We start from the raw sequence: 22,276 nt of genomic DNA, 5'->3' as shown, positions 1-22,276 counted from the left end.
TCCATTCACAAATTCCAAAGTTCCTGGTATAATTCTCTCCCAGTTCCCTCTATTTTGGACCTATCCAGTATCATCTCTGAATAATACTTGTATCAGGCACATTTGTCTATGACCAGTTCAGAGCAGATCTCGTTAGAGTCCAGCCATTTGTATTCAAATCTTCCCTTCTTCCCTTTCATTATCTCCCTACTTCCTTCTCTCCCTTCTTCCTTCTAGGTAATCATTAGTGAGTACTTCCTCAACTACAGGCTCTGAGGCTTAGGAGAATACTGGAAAGATTACAGATTTTACCCAAACAGATCTGTATGAAAAGTCCTAGTTCAGCAATTTATCAGCTGTGTGACTTCGAGCAAACTGCTTCACTTCTCTAAATCTACTTCTGTACTTATAAATTCAGTGACAATGACTATTTCACATGCTTGGGGTGAGGTTTAGACATGATGAATCTAAATTGCTTATCCCCTTGCTACACGGGAAGTTCTGAGCAGATTTTTTATTTAAATTCTCAGTGGTAGGTGCTAGAGATAAAGAGGCACAAAAAAACATTAAAACATGAACCTCACACCACAAAAGAACACAAAGAGTGAGATTTAGTAAAGCTAACAGATAATTATAATACATCATGTTAAATGACTTAATAAAGAATCTCCTTGTTCCCCAAAGGATGCAGGCACCTATTCTGAGTTGCTTGCCCTGAGCAGTAAGTGCCCTATGTTGACCAGACGCCAGAGAGGATCTCATTAGGCTTTCTGGCTTCACTCTGAAATAACAAGATCCTTCTTTCCACAGGTCTTCTCTCCATTCTAGTTCTTTGCTCAGCCTTCTTGCTTTGAGCCTATTATATATCCACTCTTCACCATCTCCTTTCCTCAAGCCCTGATCTTCTTTTATCAGCCCTAGGTGTCTCTTGGATCAAATTTGTTTTCTCTCCAACACTAAAAAATAAGAATCCTCAGATTACAGCTCCATCCATTACATGGAGATAGCATTCAGCTGTTCACATGCAGGCAGACCTCCTCCAGCTGTGCCAATTTAATCCTGTTCATTCATTTTGAATAGTATACCTTTAGCAGGTGAGGTGTTAGGAGCAACACTGTGTTAAATCTTCAGCAGAGAGTAATTCTCCTGGGCATTTTTTTCCCCCATTTCATTTTGTCCGGGATGCTGCCATAATATCTACTGATATCTCTTGACTTTCCCCTTGAGCTCAGTGGCAATTCATTAATACATACATGTATCCAACAAATGTTTCTTGAGGACCTACCATGGCACTTTCAAAGTCATTTGCTCCTTGTCAGGGAGGCAGGGTCTGTGTGTGTGTTGAGGAGGGTACTGGCCAGCTATTTCTTCACCTTTGGCTGTTGTTCAACGATAAATGTGTGCAGGGGAGCAGGGTGAGGCCTTGACATAAATGTGGATTTCAGCTGTCACCTATATCCTCCACATCTTATCAAGGAGCCATACTCCTGCCAATTACAGAGATTTTTCTAGCCAGGTTTGTGAGCTCACAACAATTTGGTTGCTTATTACAGACTTTAAATGTTCCCAGAATCACTTCTTAGCATGAAAACTCTTCTCTGCCCGAGGACAAAGGTTCTTTTCTTTGACTGGATGTCTATATTGGTCATTTATGCAAGTTTAATTTATATATACTTAATTTCATCACTTGCTTGGTTCACTTTTTAAAAGTCCCTTTATTATAGCTTTCAGTTCCTTATTTATAGACAGCTTTATAAAAGGCCATTCTACCATATTCTTTTTTTTTTTTTTAATTTGCTCTTGTTAGCTTTAAACTCTGTTTCAAGGAGGAAAATTTTTAGCCATTCATTCATATTTTAGTTTTTCCTTCCTTTTTATGGTCATCTCTGTAATAATAGTTTTTATTTATAAGTAATTTTGATATATATTCTCATTTAGAAAATAACCATTGTACATTCAATTTCCTAAACTCAAATCTTTTTGAGAAACAATTTAGGCAAAAAGTTGCTATGGCTAACCCTGAATAGTGCAAGAATTTAGGTTGTTACTATTTCAAGATATTTCTTTTTTAAAAAAAATAAGAGTTTCCTGCTTTGCCATATCATCCCTAATATCAAAGTTGAACATCTGGTCAAAATATGACATTCCCCTAGCTTAGGTATGAGCTAATCTAACAGTAGAGAGATTTAGTATGACTGGCCTCCAACATCTAGGGCTGCTCAGGTCTCATTAGGCTCACAGAGAATAAGACAAAGGCATTTCAGCTATTAGGATGCCAATTTCACAGCTTAGGAAATTGAGGCCCTCAGAAGCTATGCATTCTGTGGTGGTAGGATAAAAAAGCAGTTCTCCTGATTCTAAATTCCCTCTCCCAACTATTTCACATTGTACCCAGTAAGCATTCAGAATCAAGGTATTGTCTTCCCAGGCTATGGGAGGATGAAGAAGACACAGAACCGAGGAAATGGGATGGCTAAAAAGACCTCTCTAGCATATTCCTACGTAAGGATTAGTTTTATTAAGAGCCTGGTTTTAAAACTCAAAAAGGTGAAAAGATGTAGAATAAAAACTCTAATGGGGGAAATGGACTTGGCCCAGTGGTTAGGGCATCTGTCTACCACATGGAAGGTCTGCAGTTCAAACTCCAGGCCTCCTTGACCCATGTGGAGCTGGCCCACGCGCAGTGCTGATGCGCGCGGGGGATGCCCTGTCTCGCAGGGGTGTCCCCTGCATAGGGGAGCCCCACGCGGAGGGAGTGCGCCCCGTGGGGAGAGCCGCCCAGCGCAAAGGAGAGTGTAGCCTGTCCAGGAATGGTGTCGCACACATGGAGAGCTGACACAACAAGATGATGCAGCAAAAAGAGACACGGATTCCTGTGCCCCTGACAACAACAGAAGTGGACAAAGAAACAAGACACAGCAAATAAACACAGAGAACAGAAAACCGGGGTGGGGGGGGGAGGGGAGAGAAATAAATAAATAAATAAATCTTAAAAAAAAACCTCTAATGGGTGAGGTGCACGATAATGAAAGGTCATGAGAGGACTAAGAGTTGGGAAGACATAGGCCCTAATGATAAACTAGGATATACTCTGGGCTGAAAAGCAATGTTTTTGGACCCCAAATTTAATTTCTTTTTGCTTGACCACAGAGAAAGAAGAATGGTAGATGGAGATGGAAAAGAAAAGGGTTGCCTTATGAAATAGAGTTCTTGGTTACAAAAAGCTATGACTTGTGGAGTGGATGTAGCTCAAGTGGGTAAGCATCTACTTCCCAAGTACAAGGTTCTGGGTTTGATTCCTGATACCTCCTAAAAGCAAAGCAAACAAACAAAAAAACCCCAACTCTCACTGGGGAGCAGATGTACCTCAGTGGTTGAGCACCTCCTTCCCATATATGAGGTCCTGGGTTCAATCCTTGGTACCTCCTAAAAAAAACAACCAAATAAAACAAACTATGGCTTAGGACTACCTGTATCAGTCAGGGTTCAAGCAGTGAAGCAGAACCAACCACTAGGAGATTAGTTAAATGATAGATTTGTAGATAGATAAATTTATTAACAGGATTAGGCAATTATGGGAGCTAATTAAGCAATCTAATAAGTCTGTTTTCTCACGTCTAAAGCTGGAGCTTAAAATCCACAGGGCATGGAAAGCAGATTTGGCTCAACTGATAGAGCACCTGCCTACCATATAGGAGGTCCAGGGTTCAAACTTGGGCCTCCTGACCCATGTGGTGAGGTGGCCCACTTGCAGTGCTGATGCACGCAAGGAGTGCTGTGCCACACAGGGGTGTCCTCCATGTTGGGGAACCCCACACACAAGGAGTGTGCCCCTCAAGGAGAGTTGCCCTGCATGAAAAAAAAAAGCACAGCCTGCCCAGGAGTGGTGCCGCACACATGGAGAGCTGACAAAGCAAGATGATGCAACAAAAAGAGACACAGATTTCCGGTGCCACTTACAAGAATGCAGGTGGACACAGAAGAAAACGCAGCAAATGAATAGAGCAGATGGGGGTGGGAGGTGGGAAGGGGAGCGAAATTAAAAAATAAAAAATAAAAACAAATCTTTAAATAAATAAATAAAATTCACAGGGCAGGCAGTCAAAAAGGGAAGATGATGTCTTAAAGTGGGGGCAATCAAGAGCAGGCTGGAACTCACAAGCACAAGCTGAAACCCCATGAAAACAACTAGAACCTTGGTTTTCACTACTTCCCAGCTTGTTGACATGGGTGAACTGCAGAAGCCAGTGCCTTTGACAATGAGCTAAACATCCACATCTGGACAAGGAGTTGGAAGGAAGACCCATGGAATGATAGAGTAATTGCAGGCCAGTTGCTACCCCATGCCAACAAGGTGAGTCAATGGATCAGCGATAACATGTAAGTTACAAAATGGAGGCTACTTCCCTTCCAACCTCCAGTCCTCCCTGCAGGCCTCCCTCACTGGAAACATACAAGGAAGTGAATTCTTGGAATTGTAATTTAGTTTTGCCAAATGGACACATCACAATACCACCACACTATCTGAAAAGGAATACTACATCTGGAAGAGGGTGACTTAGATGATCTTCTGAGAAAATGTTTTCTATGTCTCGTCCCTTGTTTCCTCTTCTTCACTCATTCCTTTAGTTCTCTTCTACTTTATGTCCCCTTGTGGTTTTTTTTGTTTTCTTGGATTCTATTTGTCCTTCTGTTTTCTGTCCTTTCTGTCAAAGAATCACACTTTCTCCAAGAAGGAAGTAAGTAGGGGATTCTCTATACCAGGAACCTCAACTGTAGACATTTTGATGGGTTATTAACCACATGGCACTTCCCTATGTCATTTTTTTTTCTTTTTTTGTGGTGTTGTTGCTTTCCAGAACTGAATTTTCTGGGTTTGAATCTCTGTCCCACTGTGTAAGAGCTGTCTGGACATAGAGCAAATCAATCATTTTGAGCTTCAGTTTTCACATCAGTAAAATTAAGGTAATGATATTTTCTATACTCAATTGCTTTAAGAATTAAATGACATAACGCTTTTGAAAGGGTCTGGTACATTATATATTCTCAATGAATAATGTTAACTATTATTATAGTTTTTAATAATAATCCATACTGTCGTAAATCCTTACGAAGCCTTTATTCAGAAGCGGATCCCAGGGGATGTGGCCTGACCCTTCTCAGGACAGGTTAGTCACGAGGCCACTACAGGATTGATAATGAGGTCAGGTGGCAGTCCCCAAGTCCCCTTCCAGGAGATGAGAGTATGGGAGGCTTTGACAGTCACTCAGGATATGTTGAAGCACAAGACTGCAGTTGCTAAAGAAATGTAACTTGCCACATTTGCATCTCTCAAGCCATCATTTTCATTGTGCCTGTGTGGCTGTGACTTAGCATCATTGTGAGCAGGATGGACTTCTGTGGAATGTTCTGCTGTTAACCCAGAGGTCTAGCTCAAATAGCTCCCTCCTTCTAGGCACATTTCCCAACTTAATCTTCTGGGCTTAATCCTGTCTTCTTGGTATTATAATTGACTGTTTAGTTCTCTGAGCTCCATGAGGGGAGGGGTAGTATTCTGTACTTTCCCAGTGTTTGCATTAATAACATTACAAGTGCGTAAGGTAACAAGCTTGCAGTCACTATCCTGCTCCCTTTTCTACCGGTGCCTGTCACTCTGGCTATTAAACCCTGGAATCCCTTCCTCTCCAAGGCCTTTCGAATCTCTCACTTCTCCATCTCTGCTAACACTGCTCTAATTTACTTCATCAACATCTCTTTCCAGGAGTATCTGAATAACTTCCTGTGACAGTTCAAAATTCTTTTATGGATCCCAAAAAGAGAAAGATTATGTTTTTTAATTAATCCATTCCTGTGGGTGTGAAACCCTTGATGGGACTGTCAGGAGTGAGGCATGACTCAGGCTGAGTTTCTGCCCTCTTGTTGGGTCTGATATAAAAGGAGAAACAGAGAGAAACACACCCAGGAAAAGGGAGTTTTGCCATATTTGATCTGGCCATGAGATAGAAAGGACTCCAGGTTCAACCGCAGCTGAAGAAAGGCAGAGAAGTCCCAAGAGACTGAGAGAGGAGGTCCAGAAAGAGACAAGCCCTATGCCTGGTTGCCCACAGCTATCTCCAGAAGACTCTGGAGGGGAAGGTTGAGATTAGCAACCATCTTCATCATGTGGCCAGATATCAGGAGCACCAGTAGTTGACTTTGTTGAGAAAGCATCTCTGATGGTGCTTTGATTTGGACATTTCACAGCCCAAAATAAAATTCCCTTTATAAAACCTAACCCATTTCTGGTACTTTGTACTGGCAGCCTTTGGCAAACTAAGACTTTCAAACATCTCCTCCACCAGCTTCAATGGATAGTATGTCTCCACTTCAAAGGGAAAGAATTTTTTTTGACTTGCAGAAGTGGTAACTCCTTAGGACTGCTCCCAGATGTGCCTTTGAGGGCTCCACCCCCCTCCAAGGCTATACTTCATATACCTTTTCTTCTCAAACCATGTGAATAGTCTCTCCCAAAAGAAATTCTCAGAGCAACATTTGTTGTTCCTTCCTTGGCCCAAGAGTCCCCATTCTGGATGGAACAAGCCAGGAAGATTTGACAGAGCCTCTTAACTCTGACCAAGGCCCCTGAGTTTCCCCATTGTTAAAAAACCAAAACATTTAAAAGAAATATACCAATAGGTGAAACTGACACCTCACATCTGTATAATATTTTCCAACTTTCCAAACCTTTTTGTGCATCTTAACAGTACAGAAGGTAGACACTATTGTTTCCATCTTGTAAATAACAAGTGCACTACAGTTTGTGTAGGGCCTCACAGCTGATTAGTGGCAAAGCTGAATTCCTGCAGCTAGATAAGGCACACATCTGAGAAAAATTAACATTTCTCTGGGAGCTTACTGATTTTAAACATCTAAATTAACACATATCTATATATTTTCAACCTTTGTCTATAGGCAGAATACATTTGGGAGATTTATTAGACAGGCAATCTAGAAAAGATGACTGTTTTCAAAAACTACTGCTCCCCAGTCCTCTTCAGGTAGAAAAACCTTAATTTGTCTTGCCAAATTCACTCCACCTCAGAGAATAGCTTTGCAGATGGAAAAGCAATAATAAAAGACCAAACTCAGTCCAGATTCAAATGATCAGCCTCTTTTCCCCATTGTGGTAAATTGCAGGCTTCCCCTAGGTGCTGCAGTTACTTACATGCCTGGGGAGTGCCTCTGAATAATCCGGTCAGCCTACCCAGGGAAGGTGCTCTCCTTCCCCACCCCCCAATTTTTCATTTAACTACACTCATTAGAGAAGGCTGGGGCCCCAGTCAGCTTAACATGTCAATAAGTCACCAAGGAGATGCAAAAATTGACAGCCAAGGAATCCCAGCTCCCTGCTTTCTCCACTGCAGAAACCCTCAGAGAAAAAGGTTTCTCAGCTTCCTTGCCAGGTCACTTAAATGAGTAGTGACATTTGAGTCCCTCAGAGTAATTAATTTCCTCTGTCTCCAATAGCTCCTTATATATTTAATGAATTTTTACAAGTCTCAGATCCTCCAGCATCCCAACTCTCTTTCCAGTCTCATTTTTCCCCAAGGTCCCATAACAAATAGCTCCCACTCATATTTGCCTTGCAAACTCACATAAACTGGAAATGATAAATACATTATCTGGGCTTTTTAACGGACCATTGTTTAATTTTCTATGCTTGTCTGGCTGGGGAAGAGATGAATATTACCTTGTGGAGAATAAGATTTCTATTCTCTTTAAGGGGGAGGAGGATAATCTATGAGAGAAAAGCAACATTCTGTTCTTCCTAATAGGCAGTGCTGCTAATTAAAAGTGTTGGAAGGGACATCCATCCACTAGTCTGTGATTCATTCAACATTATCCACAGTAAACAAGAAATAGATATTGGAATGAATGCTTCTAATTTGTCAAAAGAATAGGCATTTTCAATTGTGCCTTCCTAGCTCTCCATATGAAGTACATAATTCAATGTTGCCATCATTTAAAAGTTTAGACTCAAAATAATAATACCTGCTTCTTATACTCATAAATCTCCAAGTCTGTTTCCTATAGAGAAACATTTATCTTACATATGCTTTGATTTTATTTTCCACAATTGAGAATGGTTTCTTAGTAAATACATTGAAAGAAGGGCATTTGAAAAAAGAGAGCTAACATAGTAGTGTTTAAAACTCAAACCAATCTGAGACAATCTATTAGAAGAGGCTAAAATCTGGGCAGAAAATCTTAAGACTTCTAATGTCATTTACTAGGCATTTAAAGAAAAGAAGAAAGAGAATCAATATTTCCTTTCTTCAACCACTAAGACAAAGTCGACCAGAGAGAAGCCACCTAATCACCAATTCCCAAAGGCTCAATGAATGCTCTATGGCATTTCAAGAGGAACATAAAGTAAAAAATCTACCATTTCAAGACAACCCAGAGACATTTGCAAGCAATTTTCACAATTGAATCAGATTTTCCACACACGAGTCAGGTCCAGTCAGCCTCAAATATTTACCCTTTGTTGTGTAAAAGAGCTTCTCTATCATGAAGACTTAGACTCAGGGGTCACCACCATGTCTTGTTGAATGCTGAAAACAAACAAAACACCAAGTTAAACATTGTGAACATTAATTATTTAATGTTTTTGTCTTTCTTTTCTCTCTTTCATTCAAGAAACGTTTACTAATTTCCACCCAATACATCAGTCACCAGGAACGCAGAGATGGAAAAACTAAAAACACTATCAGAAAAACATTAACAAATACAGCCCAGTATAAATATGGCCACATATTTATATGTGATGGTCACATAATGCCTCTCAGGAGGGCCTCAATATATATATGTGTGCCTCTTCCTGAGGCATGTGCGTGCACACATATATACGTACCTACACATATGCAGAAGAATGTAAAATAGCAAGTAAGCATTTTTTTAAAAACTCCCCATATTCGTAATTCATCTTATTTCCTTAAGGGCTTGAGGTCTGGCCTTGACATCAGTCAAGAAGAGGACACTGGAGAAAATGTCGAGAATCTTAAAAGTGATCATACTGTTTAATCTGTAATTCATCTTCTGGAGTCTTTCTTAGGGAAACAATCAGGAATACAGACCAATATGTATGCAGAGAGATATTCATCACAGCGCTATTTGTAAGAGAGAAACAACTGATAGAGGAGTCATTGCAAGAGGAATAGAGTGAATGATAAAGTGGCTATTTCTACAGATAATAATACTCATTTGATAAAATTGGTTTTAAAAATTTAGGATATGAGAAAATATACATAATATATAAAAATTGTTTATACAATTTGAACTATTCATATAAAAATCAGTCTTAAAAATATGTCAAGGATTTCTTCTCAACCAAGATTGTGGTATAGCTGCTCTAATGTTCTGTTCTCCCACATTTAGAAAAACTGGCAGATCCACTTTCTTCAAAGCTCTGGGAAATAGTTAAATGGTTGTAGTAACTGGGCAACGGCTGAATCAACAAAATGCAACTTAAAAATGGTGGGAGAAGCTTGTGCTGCTCTTGCTGGATCCTCCCCCATGTCCTCCCCTGTGCAATGTGTCTTGAATAGACATTTCTCCAAAGAAAATATTCAAATGGCCAATAAACACATGAAAAAATGTTCAACCTTATTAGTCACTTGGGAAATGCAAATCAAAACTACAACGAGATACCATTTAACACCCACTAGAATGGCTAATACTGAAAAAATGGAAAAAAAGAAGTGTTGAAGAGGATGTGGAGAAATAGAAACACTTGTTCATTGTTTGCTGGACTGTAAAATGGTGTGGCTGCTATGAAAAACAGTTTGGGGATTCCTCAGAAATTTAAGTGTAGAAATACCATATGACCCAGCAACCCTCTTTCTAGATATCTGTCCCAAAGATTTGACAGCAGGGTCTCAAAGAGATTTTTTTCACACTGATGTTCATAGTAGCTTTTTTCACAGTTCCCAAAAGATGGAAGCAACCCATGTCCTTCAACAGAGGAATGGATAAATAAAATGTAGTATATACATACGGTACAATACCATTCATCCATAAAAAGAAATGAAGGTCTGATTCATTTCACAACATGGATGAACCTTGAAGACATCACAGTGAATGAAATAAGCCCAGCACAAAAGGACAAATATTTTATGATCTCACTAATATGAAAAATTAGAATACGCAAATTCCTAGGGTCAGGAATTAGAATACACTTACAAAGTGCCAGGAAAGGAGCAGGGAATGGGAAGTTAGTACGTATAGGTATACACTTTCTGCTTGGGGTGATGGAAAAATGTTGGTAATGGATGGTTACATTGTGAATGTAACTAACACCACTGAATTGTATATTTGAAAGTGGTTAAAATGGGAAATTTTAGATTATGCATGTGTTACAAGAAATATTTAAGAAAAACAGTGAACTGTACTATAAACTATGGAATCTAGTTAATAATATAATAATATTGTTTCATCATTTATAACAAAAAATACCACACTAATACAAAATGTTAATAGGGAAATCTGCATGTATGAAGGGAGTGTAGAGGAACTCTGTACTTTGTACGTGCTTTTTCTGTAAACCCACAGGTTCTCTAATAAAAAAGGAAGGAAAAAATAAGACAAAATGTTAACAGTGGTTATCTCTGTAGTATGATTACAGGCTATTTTTATCTTGGTTCTGTATGTTTCTCAAATTTTCTGCAAAGAAATTTTTTAAATTTAAATTTTAAATTTCTTTTTCTAAACAGGAAATGAACATGCAAGCAGAAGTTACAACTCCAAAAATAATTTCTGTGCTAGTTCTCTTGCACCCACTGATTTAGTTGGGGGCTCTGTCTTCTATGTTCTCCCACCAATCCCTACATACTGAAGGTAAAACTCTGCACTGGAATTGTCCATTCCCATGTCTGGACATCTTTAGTTGTGAGGGGAGCTCAAAGTTAACATGACTTATTAACCTTTGCTTCCCATGAACCTAGCCCAGAGTCTAGTACATAGTTGTCACTCAATGAATATTTCTTTTATAAAGGAATAAATGAGTGAGTAGATGAATGGGTAAATGAATGAATGAAAGATTTACTAAATGGAAATGACTTGACTAAAATTGCATTAAAGAATTACTCTTTCAAAATAATCAGAGACAATAAAAGTCAAGTTCCATTCGGATTCCCGAAGATAAAAGAAGATGGAAAAAGAGAGGTAACAATTTTTCAGAGAAGAAGATAGTGAAACTGAGAAAAATGTCTATGGTTAAAAAAAAACTCAACATAATAGAATGTCACAGCCTAGTGATCTTCCAATGTATTCCAAGACCAAGAATATTTTTAAGGCAAGAATATTTATCTAGTAACGATATTCCAATTCAACAACTCAGTTATTTTACATGTTAGGAGTTACATACACATAAAATAAATAGATGCTTGTTATTAGTTTTAATTAGCTATAGCTGGTTGACTCCCTGTTTAAAGGGAAAAAAAGTACAGGCTAGATTAGTATTGTGTTTTAAAAATCCAATTTAGCTTATTCATAAAACTAGTGAAATATAACCACAAAATTAATTTACAGATATATTTCTCTGGAGATAGACCTGGGTTAAATCACTTTTCTATCACTTAAGAGCTAGGTAATTTTGGTCAAGTTACTTCATTTCTTTAAGCCTGTTTTCTTAATTAAAAGGTGGATCCCACCACCAACTGGATAAGGGCTAATGTAAAAATAAAATGAGAGAAAATGTAGAATTCAAAATAGGCTTCATGTTCATATGTGTTTATGTCAAGATCTTGACTTCTTAAATATATGCCAGTCTTACTTTTTTATTATGTGCCATGAATCATGTTACACACTGTACAAATATTATCTCATTTCATCCTCATGATATTTATTATGAGGAGATCCTATTTTCCCATTTTAAATATGAGAAACTGATATCCAATTTTAAAAAGTTAATAAATATCAGAGCCAAGATTCAAACCCGTAGTGCCTGGTTCCAAAGCTTAAACTCATTAACTGTCATGGAAAGAAGACACTGAATCTAAACTTGAGTCCACATTTTGACTTATAATAAAGTTATGTTTATGATTCTACTATGTCATACCATATCGTTTGATATGTTATGGCCTATATTTATTCCCTCATAGTCACACTTAAGTGCCCTCTTATTTCTTCTCTTAATAAATATTTCAAGCATACCATTGAGTAAAGACATAATTATAACAAACACTTACATACTGCCTCTAAGTCTGGTCAGAAATTATCATTTGGTCATATTTGCTTCAAATCATTTCTTTTTAAGAAATAAAACATTATGGATACAAGTGAAGTCTCCCAAGAATTATTCCCTAATTCCACAAATATAACTACTCTCCTAAATTTCCATGTATGTACTTCTGCTTCTAATATATGTTTTCATCAATAAATAATAAATAGCACTGTTTTGCACATTTTAAAACTTTGCTTAAATGGTATCCCACTGTAAATATCCATCTAAAGCCTGAATAATTTGTCAAACATTCTGCTTTCAAGATTTTGCCACTTTTGTAGATTAACTCTAATTCGTTCATCTTAATTTGGATAGTATTATAGCATATGATTATATTCTGATTTAATGACCCATTATGGTGGACATTTAGGCTATTTTCAATTTTTCTAATACAAATAAAGCTGCAATTATCATATTTATGCTCCTTGGGCACATATGTGTAATTTTTCTGGGGACTTGGTAGGCCATAGAGCATTTGCAACTTCAAAGTTCTTAGATGTTGCAAATTGCTCTACGAAGTGGCAGTAGCTATTAATACTAATTCCAGCATGATTCACATTCTTAATATTTAGTATTGTTAGACATTTTAATTTTGCCTATGTGATGGGTATAAAATGATATCTTATATTTTAGCATGCATTTCTCTACTTACTAGTGATCTTGACCATCTTTTTATATTTTCATTGATCATTCAGTTTTATTTTTCTGCCATTTGCTTTAAAAAAAACCACTTTTTATATGAAATATTTTCAAACTGACAAGGCAGTTATAAAAATAAGACAAACCCATACAGAGAACTTCTCTCCTCCCAGATACCCATATCTACCAACATTAAATTTTACCACATTTGCTCATTCTATGTAGCTTTATCTAGCTATCTATCATTTATCAATATATTTTCTGAATACTTAGGTGTTGGTTGTATACTTTATGTTCCTTGAACATTTAGTACCACCTTAAGTGCAGTAATCATGTTAAAAAAATTTAACATTAATATAAAGCTTACAATTTATATTACAATTTTTTCATATGCCCCAATGATATCCTTTTGATCCTTTTCTCCTCCCTTAAATCCTGTGCAGGATCACATATTGCATTTAATTGGCATTGTATCTTTAGTTGCTCTTTTTTTAAAATTGTGGGAATATATATGCAATAGGAACTTTCCCATTTCAACCATTTCCATTCAGTGGAATTAATCACCTACACAATATTGTGATATATTCACCCTTTTCCATTACTAAAACTTTCTCAACTCTCCAATCAGAAACCCTAAAACCATTTTGCATTAACTTCCCATTCCCCTGCCCCTGTGCCTGGCAACCTGTACTCTAGTTTCTGTCTCTATGAGCTTACATATTTTTCAATATTTTCATGGGCTTAAATTTATCATCATCCTATACCAATCTCATTTGCTGATATCAACTTAATTTCAATAATACACATAAACTATATTCCTATATCCCTCTGTTCCCTCACCTTTATGTAGTTCTTATCACAAATTACATGTTTATACATAATGAGTCTAAAAGCACTGATTTATCATTACATTTTATGCATTTACCTTTTTGATCATGTAAGAAATAAAAAGAGTTATTAGGTTGGTGCAAAAGTAATTGTGATTTTGCATTGTTGAAATTTGCCATTTGATATTGACATACATCCTAAATACATGTGGTTATGTTATATATCATTTTAACATAATTTCTTGCTTTAAGAGTTTTTGCTAATGGCTTATTACTTTCTGCTTATTTTACATTTATTTTAGACTATGGAGATGGTATTAGACAAAAAGCAAATTCAAGTGATTTCCTTATTTGAGTTCAAAATGGGTTGTAGAGCAGCAGAGACAATTCACAACATCAACAATGCATTTGGCCCAGGAACTGCTAACAAACATACAGTGCAGTAGAGGTTCAAGAAGTTTTTCAAAGGAGATGAGAGCCTTGAAAATGAGGAGCGTATTGGCCAGCCATCAGAGGTTGACAAAAACCAATTGAGAGCAAACACTGAAGCTGATCCTCTTAAACTACACGAGAAGTTGTCGAAGAACTCGATGTTGACCGTTCTATAGTTGTTTGGCATTTGAAGCAAATTGAAAAGGTGAAAAGACTCAATAAGTGGGTGCTTCATGAGCTAACTGAAACAAACAAACAAAAATAATCATTTTGAAGTGTTGTCTTCTCTTATTCTATGCAAAAACAATGAACCATTTCAGGAATGGATTGTAATATGAGACAAAAAGTGGATTTTATACGACAACCAATGATGACCAGCTCAGTGGCCGGACCAAGAAGAAGCTCCAGAGCACTTCCCAAACCCAAACTTGCACCAGTAAAAGGTCATGGTCACTGTTTGGTGGTCTGCTGCCACTACAGCTTTCTGAATCCCAGCATAACCATTCTATCTGAGAAGTATGCTCAGCAAACTGACGAGAAGCACTGAAAACTGCAATGCCTGCAGCCAGCATTGGCCAACAGAAAGGGCCCAATTCTTCTTCATGACAATGCCCAAAGGCATGTCACACAACCAATGAATTGAACGAATTGAACGAATTGAATGAATTAGGCTACAAAAAGTTTTGCCTCATCCACCATATTCACCTGACCTCTCACTAACCAAATACCACTTCTTGAAGTATCTTAACAACTTTTTGCAGGGAAAACATTTCCACAACTAGCAGGGTGCAGAAAATACTTTGCAAGAGTTTGTTGAATCCTGAAGCATGGATTTTTAGGCTACAGGAATAAACAAACATTTCTCATTGGCAAAAAAATGTACTGATTGTAATGGTTCCTATTTTGAGATGTGCTCAAGCCTAGTTATAATGATTTAAAATTCATGGTCCAAAACCATAATTCCTTCTCACCAACCTGATAAAAACCAAAATACAGTAGTACTGGCATTTATATTTGCCCATGTTTTTACCCTTACAGGAGATCTTTATTGTTTCATGCCGCTTCTATTTATTGTCTATAGTCCTTATCTTTTCACCTACAGAACTCTTTAGCATTTCTCATAGTGCCAGTGTAGTGGTGACAAACTCCCTCAGCTTTTGTTTATCTGAGAATGTCATGATCTTTCTCATTTTTGAAGGACAGTTTTGCCAGATACAAAATTTTGGTTAGTAATTTTTTGCTTTCAGCACTTTAAATATGTCATCCCACTGCCTTATTGCCTCCACTAAGAAATTGGCACTTCACCTTATTGAAGCTCCCTTGAACATGACACTTAGCTTCTTTCATGCAGCTTTCAGAATTCTCGTTATCATTGACATTTGACAGTTTGATTATAATATGTTGCATTGTGGGGCTATTTGAGTTAATAGTGTTTGGAATTCATTGAGTTCTTTGGATGTGTATCTTCACGTCTTTCATTAAATTTGGAAAGTTTTCAGTCATTTTTTCTTTGAACATTCCCTCTGCCCCTTTCTCTCTTTTCCTTCTGGAAGTGCCACAATGCATGTATTGTGTATGCTTGATGGTGTCCCATAGGTTCCTCAGTTTCTGTTCACTTTTCTTCATTCTTTCTTCTTTCTGCTCCACAGACTGGATAATTTCAATGGTCTTATGTTCACATTCACTATTTTTTCTAATGCCAGGTCCACTCTATTGTTGAAATCTTATAGGACAGGTATATTAGTGAGCCAAATGGGTGCTGATATAAAATAACAGAAATCTGTTGGCTTTTATAAAAGGGCATTTATTTGGGGTAGAAGCTTACCATTACCAGGCCATAAAGCATAAGTTACTTCCCTCACCAAAGTCTGTTGCCACATATTGGGGCAAGACGGTTGCTGATGTTTGCACCCTCCCTCTTCCTCTTAAGGCTCTGTGGTCCCAGCTTCTTCCAATATCGTTGTAGGATGGGATAAGTCTCCTCCCTTCCCCAGGGCTCATTCCTCTCTGGGCCCTGCTGCTCTGTTTACTCCACAAGGTCAGTGTAGACTTTCAGTCTCTCTGTCTTCCCAGGGCCTCTGCCATGTCTATGGAGCCATCTCTATTTCTCTGTGTTCTTCTCCTGTATGTTTACTTTCCGGGATTCCAGCTCAAAACTCCAACTCTGGCCTCTGCCATGTATTTTCTCTGAGTTCCCACCCATCAAGGGGACCAAGGGGCAGGGACTCAACATCCTACTGATGTGACCCAATCAAAGCCTAATCATAATTCAGTCATGCCCAGAGGAACAGACCAGTTTACAAACAGTATCAGTATTTCCTTTTAAAATTCATCAATGATATCAAAGTGCCACAGCAGCGGTTCTTAATAAGGGGTCTGTGAGCTTGAATTGAAATTTTTAAAAAACTCGTTATTCTTGTGCAGGTATGATATATTATTAAATAACACACAGTATATATTGTGAACTTGGTAAGGCATCTGTGATTTTTACCTGACTGGGAAAGGGGTCTGTGGAACAAAAAAGGTTAAGAACTCCTGCTATAGGGAATTTCTGACTTCTGGTACTGTGGTCTTCATCTCTGTTTGGATCCTTTCCATAATATCCATCTCTATATTGAGATTCTCTTTATGTTCACACACCATTTTCCTGATTTTCTTTAGTTCTTTGTCCATGTTTTCCTTAGGTCTTTGAGAATATTCAGGGCCATTTTGTAAAAGTCTTTGTCTGTTATTCCCCAGGTCTGACCATCCTCATTGATGATATCTAAGACTTTAATTCTCTTCTATGCCTGGGCCATCATTTCTCTTTATTTGTATGTTTTGTAATAATTTGTTGAATCCTGGGCATTTTGATATTTTAATGTGCTATTGCTGGAATTTCAACACTGAAATGTCTATTCTTAAACCTTATATCCAGCTACTGTTACAGCAGAGCTTTCCTTGAGTTCCAGGAACAAAAGGGGAAAAAAGGACAAAAAAAAACACACAAAAACCAAAACAAAAAACATCTTATCTTTCCCAGTCTTTGCAGATTGACCTGTGAAACTGTTATTATTCAGAGCTTACCCACACAATAAGTTTAGAAAATAGATTGGGACCAAAGTATGGAAGCGTTCTTGATTCTTTCTATGCATGATCTTATCTTGGGCATATATATGTATATGGTCTTAGGATTTCCCCATTTACATGGATACAAGTGTCCCCTCTTCCCTAGGAAACAGTTTCCTTGTGGAAACTGAACTCTGTGTCCTATAGCCAATAATCACTTGCCTTGCACAGCCATGATGTGACTGCTCTCCCACAGAGTTCTGTAGGAGAGCTCTAGGAGGTGGTTTCTACATGCAGGGCAAGTTCTAGGACAGTGAGCTTGCAACAAGTGTCCTGGTTCAGTCCCTCAGGCTGTTATCAGACATATCAGACCAGACATAGAGTCTCAGAAAGTATATAAAGAGTACTCTGTTCCCTCTGGAACCAGGACCAGAGACCTGCACTGGGAGTGTAGACTATCTCTGCACCAAGCCAATCAGGGGATGGTCAACCAGGGTGCCATGAGATACTTTTTTTTGTTTTCTGGAGTCTTCTGTTTTCAAACACAAATCCCCCCAAACACCAATGTTTTCTAAACTGTCCATAGGTGTTAACACTGTTTAAATTTAATCAGCACTAAATTCACTATCTTTCCCAATTCAAACAGTAAAAAATATAATGGATGGTTGCTTTGGGTTGTTTCTTTGTTACCCCAGTTTTCATGTTTGGATGTTATCACTGCTATACTATATAAGAATCTGGTACAAGATAATCTATTATTAATATAATGTGCCCTGTATCATTGTAGACATGTTGTTCACCTTTCTGAGTTTCAGTTTCCTCATCTTTAAAATGGCATATTAAGGAGGCAGACTTGGCCCAGTGGTTAGGGCATCCGCCTACTACATGGGAGGTCTGCGGTTCAAACCCTGGGCTTCCTTGAACCGTGTGGAGCTGGCCCATGCACAGTGCTGACATGCGCAGGGAGTGCTGTGCCACGCAGGGGTGTCCCCTGCATAGAGGAGCCCCATGCACAAGGAGTGCGCCCCATAGGAGAGCCGCCCAGCATGAAAGAAAGTGTAGCCTGCCCAGGAATGGCGCCGCACACACAGAGAGCTGACATAGCAAGATGACGCAACAAAAAGACACAGATTCCCGGTGCCACTGATAAGTATAGAAGCGGTCACAGAAGAACACACAGCGAATGGGCACAGAGAGCACACAACTGGGGTGGGGGGGGGGGGTGGGAAGGGGAGAGAAATAAATAAAAAATAAATCTTTTAAAAAAAAAGATATATATATAATGGCATATTAATAACCGAATTGCAGGCTCTTGGGGACCACTAAGCACTGCATTTAAAGACCTTAAAATAGTGATGGGTGTGTGTAGGCCCAAAATAAATGTCAGGTTCTTATATTTTGGCTTACTACACTAATAATTCTATGTTTGACAAAGAGTTCCAAGTCATGCCTGTGCCCTGTCACCAGCCTGGATCTGAGAACCCCAGTATCTCTGGGCCCTATTATTGAAGGAGCAATATATTGTATAAGGGCATAAATTAGGGCCAAGTCCCAGTTCTGGTGACAGCAATTGACTATTACCAAGACCTGAGGGCTGTCTCAATGAGAGCTGTTACCTGTTAGGCATATTAGGCCACATATTAGGGTTGCCTCACTTGCATATCTCCCCCCAAATATATAGCCAGTTAGGTAGGGTAGCAGAGTAGGCACGTGCACTAATGCTATCTAGAATCAACATATTAGCACTTGCTAATTTGAATACAGCCAATCATTTAGCAAGGGTGTGAGTAATAAAACTCCTAGGTAAACCAATCACAGAAATGGAGTTCCCCACTACAGAGTGTAAGAATCCTAAGCTTTCATAGCTCCCCTTCAGGGGACATACTGCCCCACCTTTCTCCTAAAGCTCTGTCCAGTCTCTAGCCAAAGGTTTAGAACATTCTGACAGGAACCTCATACTGGATCCAATTCTCAGTGTCGGCACAGGCAGCAGCTAGAAACTTCAGCATCCATACCCACAAGTAAGCCAGCAGAGGCACCACCTAGAGGTTAGGGTACTGTGACGTTTTACCCTACTGCAAATGAATATACTAGTGTGGGTGGTATGTATTAATAGGAGGGAGGTTTAATCAAAGGAAAATAAATACTTTTAGAATGGATACTCCTTTTCTTTGTTGAATAATTCTGTAATAAATATACATAATTGGAAAAGGCTGTATCTGGTTGGGTTTTAACTCCATCACAGACAACAGATGAGTTTTATATAGTTCATGGGTGTTGGACCCCCATTAGCTTTGACAGTCTGATTCACCCATTCATTTTTCAGTTGATCAATTGATTGATCCATCCATCCATCCATCCTTTCTTTTTTTCAACAAACATTTATTGAAACCCTATTTTATTCTAGACATAGTTCTAGACCCTGGTCTAGAATGAAGTAATGAAATTACGGCATTAGATATAATGGTGGTGATAGTCAAATGAGGCTAGACAAATAAATAATGATAAACAATGACAATAGAGTATGACCAATTCTAAGATAGAAATAAGTACTGGAAATTATGAGAGCACAGATAGGGGCCACCTTAGAAGGATATCCAGGCACTTCACTCGAAAGGTGATTAAAAATATAATTAAAACTTTGGCACTATTCCCTATTTGTTCCAGTCACTCTGGGTCTTCTAGCATTTCTTCTCCCATTTTCCCCATATCTTAAAATGTTCTAGTGTCTACTTGTCTTTATATTTGTCTCTTTTTCTGCTCCAATTCTCTGGAAACTTTCATTTTAGGCATCTGAGGCCATATACAGTCCAGTCCTGTTGTCTGGGACATCTCAACCCAACCCCTTCATGCCATATGAAACAGCCTGTGTCAAGTGAATTGTGGGGCAGAGTCTGGGTGAAAGTTCTTTTGTCCTCTGACCTGACATCTCTGGATGCCCCCTGGAGGAACAAGTACCCAGCACAGGACTGTCTGCCATGTGTGTCTAATGGCTGAAATTAAGGGCAGCAGGGCAGAAAGCAGATCTGCTGACACCACAGTTAGACAAGCTGGCACAGAGGCTATAAAACACCCTTGGCAGAGCACACCAGTAAATTGTACTACTAATTAGTTTATTATTTCATTTCAGAGATCAAATACATAAATAAAATTAATAAACCCTGTAAAATAAGTGCAGCACTGGAAATAAAAGTATTTTTCAGGTCATTGCCTTAAACACAGACATTACATGCTAGAATAATGTTAACACAAGAAAAGCAAACCATGCTGCCTTATAGGCTGGAACTTACCAGTGGCAGCTGGAGGTAGGTAGGGGGTGAGCCTTGGGATGGGTCAGAAAATATGGATATTTTTCTCTATTCTGTTATTAACTTGCTGTGTGACCTTGAACAAGTCAATTTTCTCCCTCACGCTTACCAAATGCTTTCATTTCCTTATGAGTAAAATAAAAGAAGTGGACTATTTCTCAAGTTTGTTCCGGCTATGAAATTTTATATTATGGGAATCAAATGAAAATCAAAGCGGGATTATTAAGAACTTAGGCAATAAAGAATGCATAATGAAAATGAAATGAAATCTGAGAATCCACTGTCATTTTTCAGTATATTTTTAAGAACTTGGAAACATATTAGATAACATCTGGCCCAACACTTATAAATTAAGGGAAAAGCTTGCATTCATTGGGACCTACTGTATACTGAGAATTATGCTAAGGACATTCACATATCAACCTAAGAAACATAAGCTCAGAGAACAAATAAAACATGGCAAAGCTTCATAGAAAATAGAAAACCTAGGTCTCCTAACTGCCAAATAGTGTTCTTCCAAAGTGCTTGAACATCTGGCCTCTGATTGGGACCCCAAATCCTGGCTCCTTACTGTCTAACAGCTCATAAGGCTCTTGAGAGATATCATGAGTGGCAGACTCTGTGCTATGCCATCCAGATTCCCTCTTTAGGGCTGAAGAACTCATTCCCCCAGAAGCTGGGTTATTGACCTCTGAAGCTTTGTAGCTGAGTGCCTGGTCCTGTATTTCCTTGACTGAAGAGCGTCTCTTTTCCCCAGAGCACAGATTCTTCCTGGGGACAGCTTGTATCCAATGACTAGGTGGTAAAAGGTATGGGTATAAAAGCCTGACCTCCTTGCTTCAATTCAGAACAACTCTACAGGGCTATCTCAGCTCCAGAATTCCCTTTGGAATTAGCTGAGGCCTTTACATGACTACATCACAGTTTAGCTCTCCCCTCTGACCTAATTCTTTCACACTCCAATAAATTTACTGCATGTAAATCTGTCTCAAAGTCTGATTCTTTGGGAATTGCCTACATGCAAAATGTAAAACCTTCAAAGGGTAAAATATAAACACACATTTCAACTCAAGTTAAGAAACAGTGAATTTGTATCGAATAGGGAACTTATAAACAAATCATTCTTCATCATGGAATTTCTGGCCTTGGGTATCTTGGCAAAACTGTGGTGCTGGTAAAGAAATTGTCTCAATCTTTCTAAAATAACCCATCACAAAAGATTGAATCCTGAAGGACCAGTTAAAGCAGGAAGGCAGGTGGAAAGTGCCTCGGTGTAGAGAAAAGGAAATGAGCTTTGGAGTCAGATGGAGCTAAGGATATACCTGTATAACCTTGGCCATGATACCTAACCTCATTGAATCCCAGTTTGGGTAACTGTAAAATGGGGATAATCCCTCCCTATTCTACATGATTTTTGTTACTTTCTGTCTCCCACCCCCTGACTCAATAAATAGTAAACATTTCCCTAGAATTATACTCAGAGACAAAATTTTGGAACTTTGCAGGATAATGACTTGATCCAAGATACCTTAAAAACTCTCTTGAGCATTCCTTGTTGCTGAATCCATGGAGATAGAACAATGGGCTTATTGTAGAGGATAGTAATAAAGCATAAAAAGGCTCTTGAAAGCTGAATTTTAGACCCAGGAATGGAAGACAGGATGGCTTGACAGGGATTGAGGGTGGTTGTGAAAGGGGAAATACCCTGAGGGCTAGAGATGCAGAATGTCTGGTTTCCAAACTGCTGTAGCCCAGAGCTCAATTCCTAGAAGGAATTCAGA

General features: G+C 38.5%; 1 protein-coding gene across 2 annotated transcripts in view; it reads right to left on the bottom strand.

Annotated features, from left to right (window-relative positions):
- Positions 1-22,276, bottom strand: part of DAB1 (DAB adaptor protein 1) — a 1,209,360-nt gene that overhangs the window by 652,256 nt on the left and 534,828 nt on the right. For both annotated transcript variants that reach the window (XM_071217425.1, XM_058303509.1), the window contains exon 3: positions 8,501-8,573. The gene's annotated coding sequence lies outside the window, so the exon portion shown is untranslated. The remainder of the gene's footprint in view (positions 1-8,500; positions 8,574-22,276) is intronic.

The sequence above is a fragment of the Dasypus novemcinctus genome, chromosome 9 (assembly GCF_030445035.2).
Source record: "Dasypus novemcinctus isolate mDasNov1 chromosome 9, mDasNov1.1.hap2, whole genome shotgun sequence".
Taxonomy (NCBI): domain Eukaryota; kingdom Metazoa; phylum Chordata; class Mammalia; order Cingulata; family Dasypodidae; genus Dasypus; species Dasypus novemcinctus.
The sequence above is the reverse complement of the archived record's forward strand: the minus strand, read 5'-3'. Positions and strand labels throughout refer to the sequence as shown.